Below are 19,704 nucleotides of genomic sequence, written 5' to 3'. Positions count from 1 at the left end.
AGAGGGAGGTTTGTTTAAGCAGCAGAGGACAGGTTCACAAGTCGCCAGCCAAGGCACTGTACTGGAGGACGAGGAGGATGAGGAGGAGGAGGTGGAGGGGGACGAGGATGACGCAAGTTCACAGCGGGGTGGCAGCCCAGGCCCATCACTGGTGCGTGGCTGGGGGGATACGGTGGACGATGACGATACGCCTCCCACAGAGGACAGCTTGTCCTTACCCATGGGTAGCCTGGCCCACATGAGCGAATATATGCTCCAATGCCTGCGCAACGACAGCAGAGTTGCCCACGTTTTAACGTGTGCAGACTACTGGGTGGCCACCCTGCTGGATCCCCGGTATAAAGACAATGTGCCCACTTTAATTCCTGAACTGGAGCGCGACCGTAAGATGCGCGAGTACAAGCGCACGCTGATAGAGGCGCTCTTGAGAGCATTCCCACATGTCACAGGGGAACAGGTGGAAGGTGAAGGCAGAGGAGTGGCAAGAGGTCGCCAACGCAGCTGTGTCACGGCCAGCTCATCTGAGGGCAGGGTTAGCATGGCAGAAATGTGGAAAAGTTTTGTCTCCACGCCACAGCTATCTGCACCGACACCTGATACGGAACGTGTTAGCAGGAGGCAGCATTTCACTAACATGGTTGAACAGTATGTCTGCACACCCCTCCACATCCTGACGGATGGTTCGGCCCCATTCAACTACTGGGTTTCGAAATTGTCCACGTGGCCAGAGTTAGCATGTTATGCCTTGGAGGTGCTTTCCTGCCCGGCGGCCAGCGTTTTATCTGAGCGCGTATTCAGCACGGCAGGGGGCGTCATTACTGACAAGCGCAGCCGCCTGTCCACAGCCAACGTGGACAAGCTGACCTTCATAAAGATGAACCAGGCATGGATCCCACAGGACCTGTCCCTCCCTTGTGTAGAGTAGTCCTTATTAACTGCCTAAAACATGTCTTGTTGTGCTACGGGCCACTTCTTTATTTGATACAAATTTTATGAAACCCACAGTTGAATGAAACTCTTCTCTGTCTGGGCGCCGGGGCCTAACCAGATGAAAGTGGCCGGTTAAACTAACGGGTGACATGAAGCCATAACCTCTGCCATGCTACCTCTGTCTTCTGTCTGGGTGCTGAGGCCTAAGTCAAATAAAGCGGTCTTCTGCTGTGCTGGGGGATATGAAGCTAATCTCTGACCTCTCTCCTCTGTCTGGGTCCAAAGGCCTAAATCACTGAAAGAGGCCTTCTCCTGTGGTGTGTGATATGATGCCAGAATATGTGCTGTGGGGCCTCTCTCCTCTTCCTGGGTGCAGGGGTCAAATAAACTAAATTGTGGCCTACTCCTGTGGTGGTTGATATGATGCCTGATTCTCTGATGTGGAACCTCTCTCCTCTGTTTGGGTGAAGGGGTCAAAGTAACTAAAAGGTGGCTTCTCCTGTGGTGGCTGATATGATGCCAGAATATGTGCTGTGGTGCCTCTCTCCTCTTCCTGGGTGCAGGGGTCAAAGTAACTAAATGGTGGCTTCTCCTGTGGTGGCTGATATGATGCCAGAATATGTGCTGTGGGGCCTCTCTCCTCTTCCTGGGTGCAGGGGTCAAAGTAACTCAATGGTGGCTTCTCCTGTGGTGGCTGATATGATGCCAGAATATGTGCTGTGGTGCCTCTCTCCTCTGTCTGGGTCCAAAGGCCTAAATCACTGAAAGAGGCCTTCTCCTGTGGTGTGTGATATGATGCCTGAATATGTGCTGTGGTGCCTCTCTCCTCTTCCTGGGTGCGGGGGTCAAAGTAACTCAATGGTGGCTTCTCCTGTGGTGGCTGATATGATGCCAGAATATGTGCTGTGGTGCCTCTCTCCTCTTCCTGGGTGCGGGGGTCAAAGTAACTCAATGGTGGCTTCTCCTGTGGTGGCTGATATGATGCCAGAATATGTGCTGTGGTGCCTCTCTCCTCTTCCTGGGTGCGGGGGTCAAAGTAACTCAATGGTGGCTTCTCCTGTGGTGGCTGGTATGATGCCAGAATATGTGCTGTGGGGCCTCTCTCCTCTTCCTGGGTGCAGGGGTCAAAGTAACTCAATGGTGGCTTCTCCTGTGGTGGTTAGTATGATGCCAGAATATGTGCTGTGGGGCCTCTCTCCTCTTCCTGGGTGCAGGGGTCAAAGTAACTCAATGGTGGCTTCTCCTGTGGTGGCTGATATGATGCCAGAATATGTGCTGTGGTGCCTCTCTCCTCTTCCTGGGTGCGGGGGTCAAAGTAACTCAATGGTGGCTTCTCCTGTGGTGGCTGATATGATGCCAGAATATGTGCTGTGGGGCCTCTCTCCTCTTCCTGGGTGCAGGGGTCAAAGTAACTCAATGGTGGCTTCTCCTGTGGTGGTTAGTATGATGCCAGAATATGTGCTGTGGGGCCTCTCTCCTCTTCCTGGGTGCAGGGGTCAAAGTAACTCAATGGTGGCTTCTCCTGTGGTGGCTGATATGATGCCAGAATATGTGCTGTGGGGCCTCTCTCCTCTTCCTGGGTGCAGGGGTCAAAGTAACTCAATGGTGGCTTCTCCTGTGGTGGCTGATATGATGCCAGAATATGTGCTGTGGTGCCTCTCTCCTCTGTCTGGGTCCAAAGGCCTAAATCACTGAAAGAGGCCTTCTCCTGTGGTGTGTGATATGATGCCTGAATATGTGCTGTGGTGCCTCTCTCCTCTTCCTGGGTGCGGGGGTCAAAGTAACTCAATGGTGGCTTCTCCTGTGGTGGCTGATATGATGCCAGAATATGTGCTGTGGTGCCTCTCTCCTCTTCCTGGGTGCGGGGGTCAAAGTAACTCAATGGTGGCTTCTCCTGTGGTGGCTGATATTATGCCAGAATATGTGCTGTGGGGCCTCTCTCCTCTTCCTGGGTGCAGGGGTCAAAGTAACTCAATGGTGGCTTCTCCTGTGGTGGTTAGTATGATGCCAGAATATGTGCTGTGGGGCCTCTCTCCTCTTCCTGGGTGCAGGGGTCAAAGTAACTCAATGGTGGCTTCTCCTGTGGTGGCTGATATGATGCCAGAATATGTGCTGTGGTGCCTCTCTCCTCTTCCTGGGTGCGGGGGTCAAAGTAACTCAATGGTGGCTTCTCCTGTGGTGGCTGATATGATGCCAGAATATGTGCTGTGGGGCCTCTCTCCTCTTCCTGGGTGCAGGGGTCAAAGTAACTCAATGGTGGCTTCTCCTGTGCTGATTGATATAAAGCTGATGGTTGTGCCATCTGACATGGTTGCCAGGGTCTGATTCAATGGGGGCCTACTCCTGTGGTGGGTGATCTAAATGCCTGATTCTCTGCTGTTAAACCTCTCTCCTCCGTCTGGGTGTAGGGGTCAAAGTCTTTCAAAGTCGCCTTCTCCTGTGCTGATTGATATGAAGCTGATGGTTGTGCCATCTGACATGGTTGCCGGGGTCCCATTAAATTGTGGCCTACTCCTGTGGTGGTTGATATGATGCCTGATTCTCTGATGTGGAACCTCTCTCCTCTGTTTGGGTGAAGGGGTCAAAGTAACTAAATGGTGGCTTCTCCTGTGGTGGCTGATATGATGCCAGAATATGTGCTGTGGGGCCTCTCTCCTCTTCCTGGGTGCAGGGGTCAAAGTAACTCAATGGTGGCTTCTCCTGTGGTGGCTGATATGATGCCAGAATATGTGCTGTGGTGCCTCTCTCCTCTTCCTGGGTGCGGGGGTCAAAGTAACTCAATGGTGGCTTCTCCTGTGGTGGCTGATATGATGCCAGAATATGTGCTGTGGTGCCTCTCTCCTCTTCCTGGGTGCGGGGGTCAAAGTAACTCAATGGTGGCTTCTCCTGTGGTGGCTGATATGATGCCAGAATATGTGCTGTGGTGCCTCTCTCCTCTTCCTGGGTGCAGGGGTCAAAGTAACTAAATGGTGGCTTCTCCTGTGGTGGTTGATATGATGCCTGATTCTCTGCTGTGAAACCTCTCTCCTCCATCTGGGTGTAGGGGTCAAAGTCTTTCAAAGTCGACTTCTCCTGTGCTGATTGATATAAAGCTGATGGTTGTGCCATCTGACATGGTTGCCAGGGTCTGATTCAATGGGGGCCTACTCCTGTGGTGGGTGATCTAAATGCCTGATTCTCTGCTGTGAAACCTCTCTCCTCCGTCTGGGTGTAGGGGTCAAAGTCTTTCAAAGTCGCCTTCTCCTGTGCTGATTGATATGAAGCTGATGGTTGTGCCATCTGACATGGTTGCCGGGGTCCCATTAAATTGGGGCCTACTCCTGTGGTGGGTGATCTAAATGCCTGATTCTCTGCTTTGAAACCTCTCTCCTCCGTCCGGGTGTAGGGGTCAAAGTCTGTCAAAGTCGCCTTCTCCTGTGCTGATTGATATAAAGCTTATGCTTGTGCCATCTGACATGGTTGCCGGGGTCTGATTCAATGGTGGCCTACTCCTGTGGTGGGTGATCTAAATGCCTGATTCTCTGCTGTGTAACCTCTCTCCTCCGTCTGGGTGTAGGGGTCAAAGTAACTAAATGGTGGCCTACTCCTGTGGTGGGTGATATGATGCCTGGTTCTCTGCTGTGGGACCTCTCTCCTTTGTCTGGGTGCTGTGGTCAAAATAATAGTAAGTGACCTTCTCCATTGGTGGGTGACTTGAAGCCTGATTCTGTGCTATGGGACCTCACTCCAATTAATATTGTTTAATTTTTATTTATTTTATGTTAACTCATCATTTCCCTATCTACATTTGTTTGCAGGGGATTTAACTACATTTTGCTGCCTTTTGCAGCCCTCTAGCCCTTTCCGGGTGTGTTTTACAGCCTTTTTAGTGCCCAAAAGTTCGGGTCCCCATTGACTTCTATGGGGTTCGGGTTCGGGATGAAGTTCGGGTCGAGTTCGGATCCCGAACCCGAACATTTTTCGAAAGTTCGGCCGAACTCGTCGAACCCGAACATCCAGGTGTTCGCTCAACTCTACATCTAAAGGCTTTAATGACATTATTGCTGGTCGCGGTCATTAGCTGCGGGTCGTTGCTATTTTAAACAGCAGAGACCCGCTGGCCATGGCGCCCGCTGCACGCGCGAGTGGGTGCCATGTTTACCCATCTCTACAGTGCCATACATGTACTGCGCTGGTAGTGAAAGGGTTAAAAATAATACAAAAAATCACTATTCAAATTCTAGAAAAAAAAATGAAAAGTAGAGAACAGTCTCTGCTGCATATTTAGACTTGCATCCTTAAGGTTACCAGTGGACAGATGGGGACTTAAAAATTGTAAATAAAACAGATTTAAGGATAAAGGCGCAAATATAGAAATAATGTACATTCATTAACAAATGCTATCATTACTTTTCAGTTCAAACCATAATACAGTACATAAATCAAAAGAAGATTCTCACAGAGGAACATAAACAGTAAGTGCAGACAACACACTAATAATTCACGATCAGTCACAGAGCTTTACATCTAGTACTGAATGGAAACACCATAGCAGTCCCTCTACATAACTGCAAATCAGAGTAGCCCCTCTGCAGACCTCTTTAGCATTCTAATGCAGACAAATCTTTGGTAAATTCAGGACAGATGGGGTAATATTTATCACACTGTCAGGATAAGTCTAACAAAGGAGCTAGAAAATCTAAATGATAGGTTTACTTAATACAGCTTGGTCAATGGACTATGATATCTAAAATAACATGTAATGCTCTCACGAACATGAAGTCTTGTGTATAGATACTATTGCAGATTGTAGTGTACTAAATGATTTAGCACAGGCATTCTCAAACTGCGGCCCTCCAGCTGTTGCAAAACTACAACTCCCATCATTCCCGGACAGCCTACAGCTGTCAGCCTACAGAAGGGCATGGTGGGAGTTGTAGTTTTACAACAGCTGGAGGGCCGCAGGTTGAGCATCCCTGATTTAGCATAAATTCTAAAAGGGAAAATTATTAGAATAGATGCTAAGTACATTTATCATAATGCCTATATTACAGTAATGGACAAGAAGCTATTATAGTGCATTGATTATGCTTGATTTAAATTTTTATAGTGAACTAGCAGATTTTTTATAGAGAAGGTCTGAAAAACTAGGAACATTCTTCCATTCAGTAATGACTTACCACTTTTAATAATTCACACTTCCACTTCCTGTCACAGTTTGTATAAAAAAAAAATCTAAGGGGATGCATATCTTTTATTCATTTTACAAGTATAATTTGGATGTTCTTTTGAATTAGGCATTTCACATATGAATCGGATTTGCTATATGCTTATGTGTGTTTGCTAATTTTCTATCTGAATTTGCAGAAAATAACATGCAGATTTTTCTAATCTTTCTGCAGATTTTCACTTGGCAGTGCGTATACACAGATGTAATACATGCATATTTTGTGCAAATACTTCACAGATTTTGCTGCAGAAAATCTGTGCCAGAAAATGTGTTTGTGTGAGTATACCCTTATAATACTAGTGTGCTTTAGAATGTTTGACTATTGTAAGAATAATATTGACCCAGTTTTTTTGGAAGTAAGAAATCCGGGTTATTTTGTACAGGTCTTTACAACAACTCCCATTAAAGGGGTTCTCCAGGATATTAATATTGATGACCTATCCTCAGGATAGGTCATCAATATCAGATCAGCGGGGGTCCAACACCCAGCATCCCCGCCGATCAGCTATACAGGCAGATAGTGTGCGCAGTGTGCATATTCCATCTCCCATCTCTCTTCCTGCTGCTGCTATGTCTATGGCAAAGCAACAGTGGACAGGAAGAGAGACGGGGACAGCAGGTACACACTGCATGCGCCGTCTCTTCATACAGCTAATCGGCGGGGGTGCCAGGCAGGGCCGGACTGGCCATAGGGCAGACCGGGCAAATGCCCGGTGGGCCGGGCCGCCTCAGGGCTCGAGTCGAGGGCATAGGCGTGCACACGGGGTGTGCCGGGTGTGCCTGGGCACACCCTAATCACACCTGTGCTCCGCCTCCTGCACTGCCGCCTGCCAGCCCCGCGCTAGTGTCCGACCGGCGACCGCACAGCTTCAATCATGACACAAAGACACATACTGTAGACAGTGTATCCAATCCACCCCCACTGCTCCTGTGCTCCGCCTCCATGACTCCATCTCCCGGCGGCTGGCCGCGTAATGTCACTCACTCCGACGTCACGCGCCTGCTCCGCCTTCATTAATAAAGTGGGAGGAGCATGCGCGTGCGGCGTGACGTGACGTCATGTTACACTGCCGCCGGCTGCCTAGTTTGAATATTTGAAGAGCGGGAGCCAGCCTGCCTGCCCGCCGCGGCCCCAACTGCCCATGCCCAGTGAATGGATGGTGATGACATGTGATGTCTTTTGTGCACTGTCTGTGAAAAAGAAAAACAGATGTGAATTGTGAATACTATCTGGAGTCCTGACTGTCCCAGTCCCAGTAAGTTAGTGATAGATTATTAGATATTAACTAGTACATATACTTTGCACAAGTTTATTTACAAGCTCAATAGCTCACTTACATAAGGAACGGCGGGGTCCGTCTTACAATAGGGACACTGTCAGGGACACTGTTATGGGGGGGAGAGATATCTGTGGATGTGGATGATGACACATATATAGCACAAGATGCTTGCGCTGCCATATATGTGTGTCATCCACAGATCCCCCCGGCCACCCATAACAGTGTCATCCACAGATATCCCCTTAACAGTCTATTAAGGGGATATCTGTGGATGACACTGTTATGGGGGGGGGGGGTCTGTGGATGATACTCGTATGGGGGGGATCTGTGGATGACACAGATGCCCCCATAACCGTGTGTCATCCACTGATGGCCATAACAGTGGAGTGTCCTCCACAGATGCCCATAACAGTGCGTCATCCACAGATGCCCCCATAACACAGGGGGGCTGATGAGAGGCACTTGGGGGCTGATGAGAGGCACAGGGGGGCTGATGGAGAGGCACTGGGGGCTGCTATGAGGCTACTGGGGGCTGCTATGAGGCATGGGGCTATTATCTGAGGTCTGATTGGGGGTCATTCATATTGGGGTCTGATCTGAGGTCTTATTGGGGTCTTATTAACATTGGGGATCTTATTGGGGCTGTTAGCTGAGGTCTGATTAACATTGGGGGTCTGATTGATGGTCTGACCTGAGGTGTAATGAAAAAATTTTTTTTCTTATTGTCCCCCTCTAAAACCTAGGTGCGTCTTATATGGCAAAAATACAGTACTTGCTTGCTCCAGCCGACCTCCCCTGCCCTTTGCGAACGCCGCGCGCTGTGACATCACGTGGAGGCACTTGGGTGAGTTCCCACAATTTTTTTCCCAGGACTTGACCCCTGGTTAGCCTGATTGTGTTCGGCCGGGCACGGCCACTATTCCCGGAGGATGGGGAGGTTGAGATCCACTGAGGATATTATAAGACTTTTCTATAGCTTCCTATATTGTTGCAAGGTCTGTATGTTGGTTGTTGCAAAGCTTGTGTGTTGGCTGAAGCCTTCCTATCTTACTGGTGGCTGGCCCTGCCCCTCAATTGTGCTTCCGGTTTTGGCTCTGCCCCTAGACTTCAAGGGGGTGGGGCCTGTTGGGGGTCATGTGATTGGGCTGCTCAGTCAAAAATGCCCTGGCCTATTTTTTGTCCCAGTCCGGCCCTGGTGCCAGGTGTTGGATCCCCGCGGACCCGGTATTGATGACCTATCCTGAGGACCCAGAGAATCCCTTTAACATCAATGTATCAATGTGCCCAAGCTGTACCTCCAGGTGCTGCCAATTTGATATAAAGAAATACATAGGCTTTTCTCATAGATTCATACTATATGATATGGCATACATTAAAAAAGACACGACTATGGGATGTTCCATTGTAGTACAGACGTGGTCACCCCTAGAGGTAATTGTTTGGGGAGAGAAAATGAAGGCACCATATGGTTACATACAGATGGACTTGGTCTTGGTAATGCAGAAAAACAGGGACTGTGTATGCATGAGGTCTAACAGTCTGTAAATAAATACTGCTATATAAGGAGAGGAAATGGTTTCATAAATTGCATTTTCTGACTTTTTATATCTACTGTTTATTTCAGAAAGGTGCAGTAAGTGAATACATGCAAATCATCTTCTTACGATCAGAACTATACAGCAGATAGTTACATTACATCGCTAATATATGTGTCACTGTATATCATAATAATTTTAATAGCCTGATCTTGCTGGGACTGTGTTTTAAACAATGAGCTTTTTGTCACTGTTCTCCATTAACATTATCTACAATACTTTGAAGTTATAGTGGTTTAGGATTACAGATGTAGGTTGTGTTATTGAATTGCACCTTACAACAGACTGGAAGTCTTTTTTATGAATGGGGCATCTGTTATACAATATTGAATGACTAATATAATACTTGTTCCTCAACTTTGGGTACACCAAAGTACTATACTTTTGTAAATGTGCCCTCCCTTTGTATTCAGTAACAAATGTTTTTTTTAGCTTTGTATATACAAAAGAAGAGAAAGGAGCTGATATATTTGGTGCTGGGGCTGTTAGTACATCCAGTAATATACTCAATTGGCTAACTGTAGATATGGTCCAAGGTAAGTTAAATAAGGTAAATGTGAACAAGACTCCGGGTCCAGATGGATTACACCCAAGAGTTCATAAAGAGCTCAGTTCAGTCATTGCTGTGCCTCTGTTTAACATTTTTAAATATTCTCTAGGTACTGGTTCAGTGCCAAGTGATTGGTGCAAGGCAAATGTGGTGCCCATATTCAAAAAAGGATCTAGGTCCTTCACAGGTAATTATAGATTAGTTAGTTTAACTTATGTTGTGTGGACAATATTTGAAATACTCTTAAGGGACTATATACAGGAGTATGTGACTGTAAATAATATTATAAGTGATAACCAACATGGGTTTACCATAGAAGAAGAAGTTGTCAGACTAACCTGATTTCTTTTTATAAGGAGGTGAGTAGTTGCCTGGACAGAGGGGCGGCTGTGGATGTAGTGTTTCTGAATTTTGCAAAGGCTTTTGATACTGTTCCTCATAGACGTTTAATAGGTAAAGTAAGATCTATAGGCTTGGGAAGTATAGTTTGTAATTGGATTGAAAACTGGCTGAAGGACCGTGTCCAGAGAGTTGTGGTCAATAATTCCTATTCAGAATGGTACCGGGTTATAAGTGGTGTACCCCAGGATCCAGTGCTGGGTCCTCTATTATTTAATTTATTTATTAAAGGGATTCTGTCATGAGATTTGAGCCCTATAAGCTAAACATATGGCCAGGTCCGTACTAATAACATGAATCCTAAACTGCCCTTATTAAACCTGCTTGTGGCTCTATTAGCCCAAAAAACTGGTTTTTATAAGCTGTCACTCACCTACCTAAGGTGCCCAAGGGGTTTTATGTTAACCCAGGAAGCCCGCCCGCACCCCTCGTCGTTTGGTGCCCAGCGCCGCCTTCCTCACCTCAGCCCCGCCTCCGCAATCCTCCCGTCCCTCTGCTAGATACGGCGCCTGCACACTAGGCTCAGCCTGATGCGCCGCAGACTCCTGGCAGCAGCTTCGTTGAGCAAAGCCGCTGCCAGAAGTCTGCGGCGCATCAGACCTAAACACTCTGAGTGATTGGGCATCAACTTGGCAAATGAGGTTCAATGTGGATAAATGTAAAGTTATGCATCTGGGTAGTAATAATCTCTGTGCTTCATATGTCATAGGATAAGTAACACTGGGAGAGTCACCGTGAGAGAAGGATTCGGGTGTCCTTGTAGATTAAATAACAGCATACAATGTTAATCAGCTGCTTCTAAGGCTACCAGGATATTGTCATGCATTAAACGAGGCATGGACTCCCGGGACAGGGATGTAATACTACCACTTTACAAAGCGTTGGTGCCTGGAATATGCAGTTTAGTTCTGAGCACGAGTCCATAGAAAGGACGCTCTGCAGCTGGAAAAAGTACAGAGGAGAGCAACTAAACTGATAAGGGGCCAGGAGCATCTTAGTTATGAAGAAAGATTCAAATAACTACATTTATTTAGTCTTGAGAAGAGACGTCTAAGGGGGACATGATTAATCTATACAAACATATAAATGGGCCATACAAAAAATACTGTGAAAAACTGTTCCATCTAAAATGCCCTCAAAAGACAAGGGGTCACTGCTTCTGACTGGAGAAGAAAAAGTTCAGTCTCCAGAAGTGTCAAAGCTTCTTTACTGTAAGAACTGTGAATCTGTGGAATAGTCTATCTCAGGACGTGGTCACAGCAGGAACAGTGGACAGTTTTAAAAAGAGTTTAGATGAATTCTTAAAAGTAAATGACATTAATGCTTATGATAATGTTAAGAGTCTCACTTCCTTCTGGGATTCGCGTTCCCACCTATCCCTTGGTTGAACTTGATGGACTTATGTTTTTTTTCAACCGTATTAACTATGTAACTATGTAACCTTTCAATCCTGTTGTTAATCATATGTCTTTGTTCTGTGGGAGGAAGCCATCTAGCACCACCTAATGGGTGCTGGGGGCCACCTCCATCTGCCATCAGAAAAGAGTGCTTGAATGCTCGCAAGATCTCGTGGGGAATGTCTTATGAGAGTGGGACATTGCTAAGAATAGTGATGGCCGAACATCTGCCGAGGCGGTTTGCAAAAGCGATCGCGCGAACGCGATCAAATGTTCGCGAGCCGCAAGTTTGCGGCGGGTCCCATTCATTTTAATGGCAGGCGAACCTGAAAAACCTTCAGCTCATATTTGCAGCCAAGAAATAATTACTAGAAGTGCACAAATAGTCCCACAACATGGACAGTGACATACAAGATGTATTATTTGAATTTGCGATCTCCATTCATTCTTGTTTTCAATGCGAAATATCAGCAATATAATTTTTGCGTACGCGCATGCGCAAATGCACTATACAGTTGTAAGCCGTGTACCGGGGTGGGCTCCCCAGAATACAGCGAAGTCACAGACAAGGAAAGCGACACTGACACCAGCTTACTATGCAAGAACAGAAACTTTACTTAGACAACGAGTAATAACATAAGCATCACCAAAACAATACAAAAATGCATAGAAAACGCTATATCCCCGGACCCACAGTCAATTTCCCTGCCCACTAGACAGGCCTAGCCGATGGCGGACACAGCAGAGCCTGCAAGTCGTGCTGTGCCGCTACAGAGGACACCCCTAGCCGATGGCAAACGCAGCAGAGCCTGCAAGTCAATAACTACGCTGCAGTCCAGTACAGCACAGCCTAGCAAAACGATCTAATCCTAACTAACTAACTAACTAACTAATGCTAGGCCTAGGCTAGTCTCTGTAACTTCAGGCGCCACACAATATAATCCGTAACCAGGTGTACTGACCTGCGTCCATTCTGGGCCCGAGGATGCAGCCTACCAGGGATAGCCACCAACCTCTTAGCAACCGTGCGGCCTTGCTTGATGATGAGGCCTTCTGTCCACACACTGAACTGGTCTTCCTGGGACAACCTCTCTTTCAAAAGAGCTGGATTCAGTCAGGGTATAACAGCTACTCTCCTTCCATTAACTGCCAGACATCTGCAAGCCAGGATGGAATCGGATTCAGTGCCTCACAGCCCAATCCTTCCACCATTCCAGATCAACACTTCCTGGTTCACTCACAGGCAGCAGCATAAATCATCATCTGTGGCCTCTAGTGCCCGGAATGCCAAATGACAGTTTAAGTACAGACATTATGCAGAAATAGCTGTTTTACAATCTCACATGCCACCCCACTAGAAGTTGTTGCCCTCGGCAACTCTCCCCATACACACTCATCCTGAGCATAGCGCTGTGGAGGAACACCAGCATAGGGCCTTGCTGACCTTCTCAGATTGGGGGTTTCAGAAATACTCAGGCATATTTGACAAGAGAGGAGCTGTTGATTGCTCAGCATTGCATCTGGGTGGCAAACCTGCCGCGGCCGGAACCTCTGTGGACACTTGAGCAGGGACGACCTACCATTCCTCCTCTTCCTCGTCTGAGGGACTTTCCTCCATACCCTGAGCGTGAGGAGGCACCCCCTCTACGCACACCGGCTCATCAAAATTTGCCACGTCTCAACATATTACGGTGTAAGTTCCGTGAGGGTCCCCCTGTCCCTACTGGCTCTACCTCATAGACCGGAATAGCGGGTGTAACGGATCTCCTGGCACCCCGACCGGGTACCTCCAGTGCCTCCCGAGGACTCCAAGCACTCCGCTCGACACCTATACCACCACAGGAACCAGGAACAGGAACAGCTCTTACAAGAGCTAGGAGTAATAGCCAGGGGAGTATACACGTATAGCAATCCCCACACACATGAGACGAGGCTCTATGTTGAGTGTAAAACAGGAACACTTTATTGAGGGCTACCCGCCCGTATTTATGCAGGTCCCCATCTGGTGTACACACCCCTAGGGGACCAGAAGGAAGACTGTGACACAGGACAGATACGTAGCACTCAGGATACACAGACACAACACATCCCCACAATGCATCATGGTTTCCTCCTCTCTGCCCTGGAGACACCTGAGGAGCAATTCAATTATCTCTCAGGACAAAGGGAAATCACCAATACACATGTGGGAACAACAGGACAGGAATCACCACCCAAACACACAATGTCACACCCTCACAGCATATATGATATGGAGTGGTTCGGGAGCGTTCAATCCCATACAGTTGGTACAGTTCATTCATTAGAGTACCCTGAAAGCATGCTCCCTGGTCAGAATGTATCCTCCGTGGACACCCGAACACCTGTATAAAGTGTTTACAGACAGCTTCGGCGGCCGACTCTGCGGTTTGGTCTCTGGTGGGCACAGCCACCGCATACTTGGTAAAGTGATCTGTCATAACTACAGGGAGTGCAGAATTATTAGGCAAGTTGTATTTTTAAGAATTAATTTTATTATTGAACAACAACCATGTTCTCAATGAACCCAAAAAAACTCATTAATATCAAAGCTGAATATTTTTGGAAGTAGTTTTTAGTTTGTTTTTAGTTTTAGCTATTTTAGGGGGATATCTGTGTGTGCAGGTGACTATTACTGTGCATAATTATTAGGCAACTTAACAAAAAACAAATATATACCCATTTCAATTATTTATTTTTACCAGTGAAACCAATATAACATCTCAACATTCACAAATATACATTTCTGACATTCAAAAACAAAACAAAAACAAATCAGTGACCAATATAGCCACCTTTCTTTGCAAGGACACTCAAAAGCCTGCCATCCATGGATTCTGTCAGTGTTTTGATATGTTCACCATCAACATTGCGTGCAGCAGCAACCACAGCCTCCCAGACACTGTTCAGAGAGGTGTACTGTTTTCCCTCCTTGTAAATCTCACATTTGATGATGGACCACAGGTTCTCAATGGGGTTCAGATCAGGTGAACAAGGAGGCCATGTCATTAGATTTTCTTCTTTTATACCCTTTCTTGCCAGCCACGCTGTGGAGTACTTGGACGCGTTTGATGGAGCATTGTCCTGCATGAAAATCATGTTTTTCTTGAAGGATGCAGACTTCTTCCTGTACCACTGCTTGAAGAAGGTGTCTTCCAGAAACTGGCAGTAGGACTGGGAGTTGAGCTCGACTCCATCCTCAACCCGAAAAGGCCCCACAAGCTCATCTTTGATGATACCAGCCCAAACCAGTACTCCACCTCCACCTTGCTGGCGTCTGAGTCGGACTGGAGCTCTCTGCCTTTTACCAATCCAGCCACGGGCCCATCCATCTGGCCCATCAAGACTCACTCTCATTTCATCAGTCCATAAAACCTTAGAAAAATCAGTCTTGAGATATTTCTTGGCCCAGTCTTGACGTTTCAGCTTGTGTGTCTTGTTCAGTGGTGGTCGTCTTTCAGCCTTTCTTACCTTGGCCATGTCTCTGAGTATTGCACACCTTGTGCTTTTGGGCACTCCAGTGATGTTGCAGCTCTGAAATATGGCCAAACTGGTGGCAAGTGGCATCTTGGCAGCTGCACGCTTGACTTTTCTCAGTTCATGGGCAGTTATTTTATGCCTTGGTTTTTCCACACGCTTCTTGCGACCCTGTTGACTATTTTGAATGAAACGCTTGATTGTTCGATGATCACGCTTCAGAAGCTTTGCAATTTTAAGAGTGCTGCATCCCTCTGCAAGATATCTCACTATTTTTGACTTTTCTGAGCCTGCCAAGTCCTTCTTTTGACCCATTTTGCCAAAGGAAAGGAAGTTGCCTAATAATTATGCACACCTAATATAGGATGTTGATGTCATTAGACCACACCCCTTCTCATTACAGAGATGCACATCACCTAATATGCTTAATTGGTAGTAGGCTTTCGAGCCTATACAGCTTGGAGTAAGACAACATGCATAAAGAGGATGATGTGGTCAAAATACTCATTTGCCTAATAATTCTGTACTCCCTGTAGACAGTACAAGTGTCCCGAGGTAGAATATCCGATCTGTACATAATCGATTATCAGAAGTTCTAGGGGCGCTGAGGTGCAGATGGTCTGCACAGGAGCCCGCTGTTCAGTACTCTTACTGAACCCATAGGATCGACACTTAAGACATGCCGCGCCCACCATGTCAGCCAGATCTGGACAGTACACCAGCCGTTGGAGCAACTTTAACGTTTTGTCGCTCCCGAAATGAGCTCCCTTTTCATGAGCTTCTCTGGCGGCCTCCGATCCCAACGACATGGGAATGACAATCTGTTGCCGGTACTGCAGCTCTGACTGTAATTATATGTTCCGGCACAGGAGGCCCTGAGTAATTGTCAGCTTGTCCCACTGCCTTAACAACTTCTGACCCTCTGGGGTCAGGGGGATCATTCTTCTGGCCGAGGCCAGATCTTGCTCCGAACCCATTCTTTCACCTTCCACAAATCACAGCAGCTATCCTGGACTCTCTCCAAATTAGTCAACGTTTTCCCCAGCACCAGCGTCATTCCAGACGCCACCCAACTTGAATGTGCCACATCCGGGAACAGAAGTAAGCAACCAAGGTCAGGAGTTTCAGTATCCTCTAACTCCTTTTTGGCTCTCTGAGTCGACTGTCCTACTGGAACTCGAGAGAGTACATCGGCGTTGCCGTTCTCCCTAACTGAAGTGACTCCGTAACTGTACCACTTTGGCCCACCCCCCTTGGGCTCTCTCTATCAGGGAGAATATCTTCTCTAGGGTATCTCTCTCAGAGTCAGGCCTTACCATCACTGTCCGCCTGACGTCACCCTCTAGGGCTCCCAATGCAACCTCGGCCCGCAGTTCGGGGGTCAGGTTACACATTTTAACCGCACTTCGCACCCTTTCAGTCCAGTCCTGCAATGTCATGTTGTTACCGTCATACTTTAGCAGATGACTCAGCAGTGCCCCTACAGGGATGTATCCTACTGGGGTAGTCATATTGTTGGGGGCAAGCTGGACTTGCGCCTGTGCACCCTGGGCTGGGTCCTGATCCGGCACCACTGGCGCCGGGGGACGATCTCCCGCCAGGTTCCCGTCCATAACGGTCGCTGTACCCTGCCGACTACGCCAAGTTGTAAGCCGTGTACCAGGGTGGGCTCCCCAGAATACAGCGAAGTCACAGACAAGGAAAGCGACACTGACATTTTGGGGGACGACTGGTATATCACACCAATAGAAATTATTTGCTCCAATAACGCTTGTCCCTCTATATACCTGCAGTATTGCAGCAGAACCGCACACAACTGCCGCACAATACAAATGCACTATAATATACTTTCTAACATAGAAAGTATATTATAAAATTGTACAAGGAAGGCAATCCATTAGAATATATATAAAGATAAAACGTAACCTTTAATAATGTTACTATGAGGGTCCATTCACACGTCCGTGAGTGTTTTGCGGAGCCGCAAAAGACGGACACCGGCAATGTGCATTCCGCAATTTGTGGACCGCACATCGCCGGCACTATAATAGAAAATGCCTAATCTTGTCTGCAATTGCGGACAAGAATAGGACATGTTCTATTTTTTTGCGGAAACGGAGGCACAGATGCGGAAGTGCGGATCCGCGGATGCGGACAGCACATTCCGGCCCCATTGAAAATGAATGGGTCTGCACCCGTTCCGCAAAATTGTGGAACGGATGCGGACCCATTTTGCGGACGTGTGAATGGCAAAGATATCCCTCAAAATGAATAGAAATTAAATTATTAAAGTTAAGCAAAAAGCATAGATGTGGTAGGCAATAACAAGTGCTCGGCAGCACTAAATCAGGTGCTCGGCGGCACCAAATCAGAAACCATATGTCCTACCACAATCCGGGGGGTTCCAGTGCACATCGATGAATCCAGGAGGGAAAGCAAAAAAACATCCATCCCTGGGCTAGATGATGATGTGGTATTGAAGGACAGGGTGGGCAAAGAACTGTCCCTGATATTGCCCTACAGGGGGGTGCTATTCTGGCCCTGATAGCCTAACCACAGACCACCCGCCCTGATAAGAGCGACCCCGTCCGGAACCTTACCCTAGGCCCCTGCCTTCCAGGTGATCACTATATAGATCTATGTGTTTTTGACTCATTATAAAAGTATATTATAAGTATATCGCACTCCTCTGTGTATCACACATATCGATAGCACACCTATACTAGTGCTTAAAATGACTTTTGTGGCCCTATTAGCTAGCGTTTGGTCCCTAACAGCCTGTCCCTGCTCCACACAGAAACCTCTCCCTACACTGGCAAAACACTGAATGTAAAATGGTGGCCAGATCAGGTTTATTTATAAGGTAGGGGATATGTCCATGTGCTGAAATGTCTCAATTGGCTGTCCTGTACCACCTGATGGATGTGTCATGGGTCAAAGTTCTTCACAATGTAAAAGAATATGGCGGGCGCGAAGTTCGGCAAATCGCGATCACGCAAAGTTCGCCGAGAAAAGACCGCCGGGCGAACCGCAAGGCCATCTGCAATGAGCAGGACACTGGGTCAGTGGGAATGCTATGCAGTGGGTCAGATTATATGTGTAAGAGTTCGTGACGCCAATTGCAGCTTGCGCAGGTACTGTAGCAGGGCCCTTTAAGATGTTATGAGCTCACGTACCAGGTGAGGAATGCCAGAGGGGGATAATGTCTCTGTATAGCAGATATGGTAGTTGTCAACGGTGTCTCCTACCTTGGTATGGCTGGACTCCTGTATCCTGGCTCACATGCAATAAAATGAGTGTGGTCAGTAGGAGTAATTGAGGAATGATGGAAATCCACACAGATAATAGGGTCCAACTTGTCTTTACTTGGTGGTATGCAGCTTTGATCCATACAGGTACAGCAATAGTCTAGGATCCCAGCAGGTAGTGGCAATATGTGGCAGGAATTTATATATCTTCTGCTTCTTATACATACGCCTATTAGAATCTGGCAGGTTTGGGCCTGACTAGCTGAGGAGGTATTTAGCTTCTCTTTGTCTTTGTATCTGTACTTACAGAACTGCTCGCAGGGAATGGTGTTGTCTTCCTGGAGATCTATATGTCTGTGAAGAGCTGCTTTCCTTGTCCACCAGCTGAGGTAGGGGACTCAGGCTGGGAAGGTTGATCTTGGGCCTCAGCTGAGGCTTGGATTCAAGGTTTGGATCCCTGTTTCTGGGAGCTCCTACTAACACAGCCTACCCCAACAGGGGGGTGGCTCACACACTGTCTAGAACTTTCCTTCCTCCCCCTGAAGTAGGATGTGGGAACATTCCACTCCTTCTCAGAAAGGGGGGAGCTAGCCTGGAATGGTCTATTCCAGTCTAGGTACTACCTATGACCTGCTGCACACTGCTGCCACCTGCTGGTGTACATTCGGAATTACAGCATAAATACAAAACAGGCATAAAAAATATACATTTTGGCAAATGCACAGTTAAATCACACAAGATGGTAATACACATTTACACTTAACATTATGAAGCAGGGTGAAAGAAGTGTAGTGACATACTTCAGGATGTTACACATCTCTACCTAAGAATCCCCACAAACACTTCAAAGGACCCTCAAACGTTTAAGGGAATGTCTACCACATGCTTTGAAGAGGATTTTATATTAAAAAAGAAAAAGAGGTCTCTGGTTGAGGGCAAAGCACCTCAGTATTACCAATTACAACTCTTCAGAATAGGTCAACACCTCGTTTGAGGTACTGGAAAAAAAAACATTTTAAGGTGTTTTTGAGCAAATAAATGCAACACCTTCTGTTACGCATACAGCTTGTTTAAGCAAATTCCCTTACAGTGACAATGAGGCTTTTGTCTCACAGAATATATGTCAGTAGGCTTGCTGTGATGATCAGCCTGAGATGGATTTCGGATTCAAAATGCATGAAACATTCTACAGGTTTTTTTTAAAGGTAAAACAAAAACTGCCCACATAAATCATAAATAAATTGAAAAAGATTTAGTCAGAGATTCAAAGAGCCTTCTTTGGACAGATCCAGACCATATAGAGAAAATAATCGCAAACATATTCTTAACCTTGAGACCTCCCTATTGAAAAACTACCACCAAATACTATTAGAGGATGGATCCTAAAAGCCGCAAAAATGCAGGCATAGACACTACAACGTTTGAGAGTTGTTGTTTCTTCATGAGCAGCTCCAAGAGGAGTTCTACTGGGAACAATATTAAAGGCATGTAGATGGTCTTCAGAAATAACCTTCATAAAATTTTACTAAAACTGTAGCACCTAGACTTTATGAGAGCTACCACCAGATGTGTGCTACTCTACCCAATTAACTGGTGCTAGG

Source organism: Bufo bufo, chromosome 5 (genome assembly GCF_905171765.1).
Source record: "Bufo bufo chromosome 5, aBufBuf1.1, whole genome shotgun sequence".
NCBI lineage: Eukaryota > Metazoa > Chordata > Amphibia > Anura > Bufonidae > Bufo > Bufo bufo.
Note: the sequence above shows the minus strand (reverse complement) of the source record.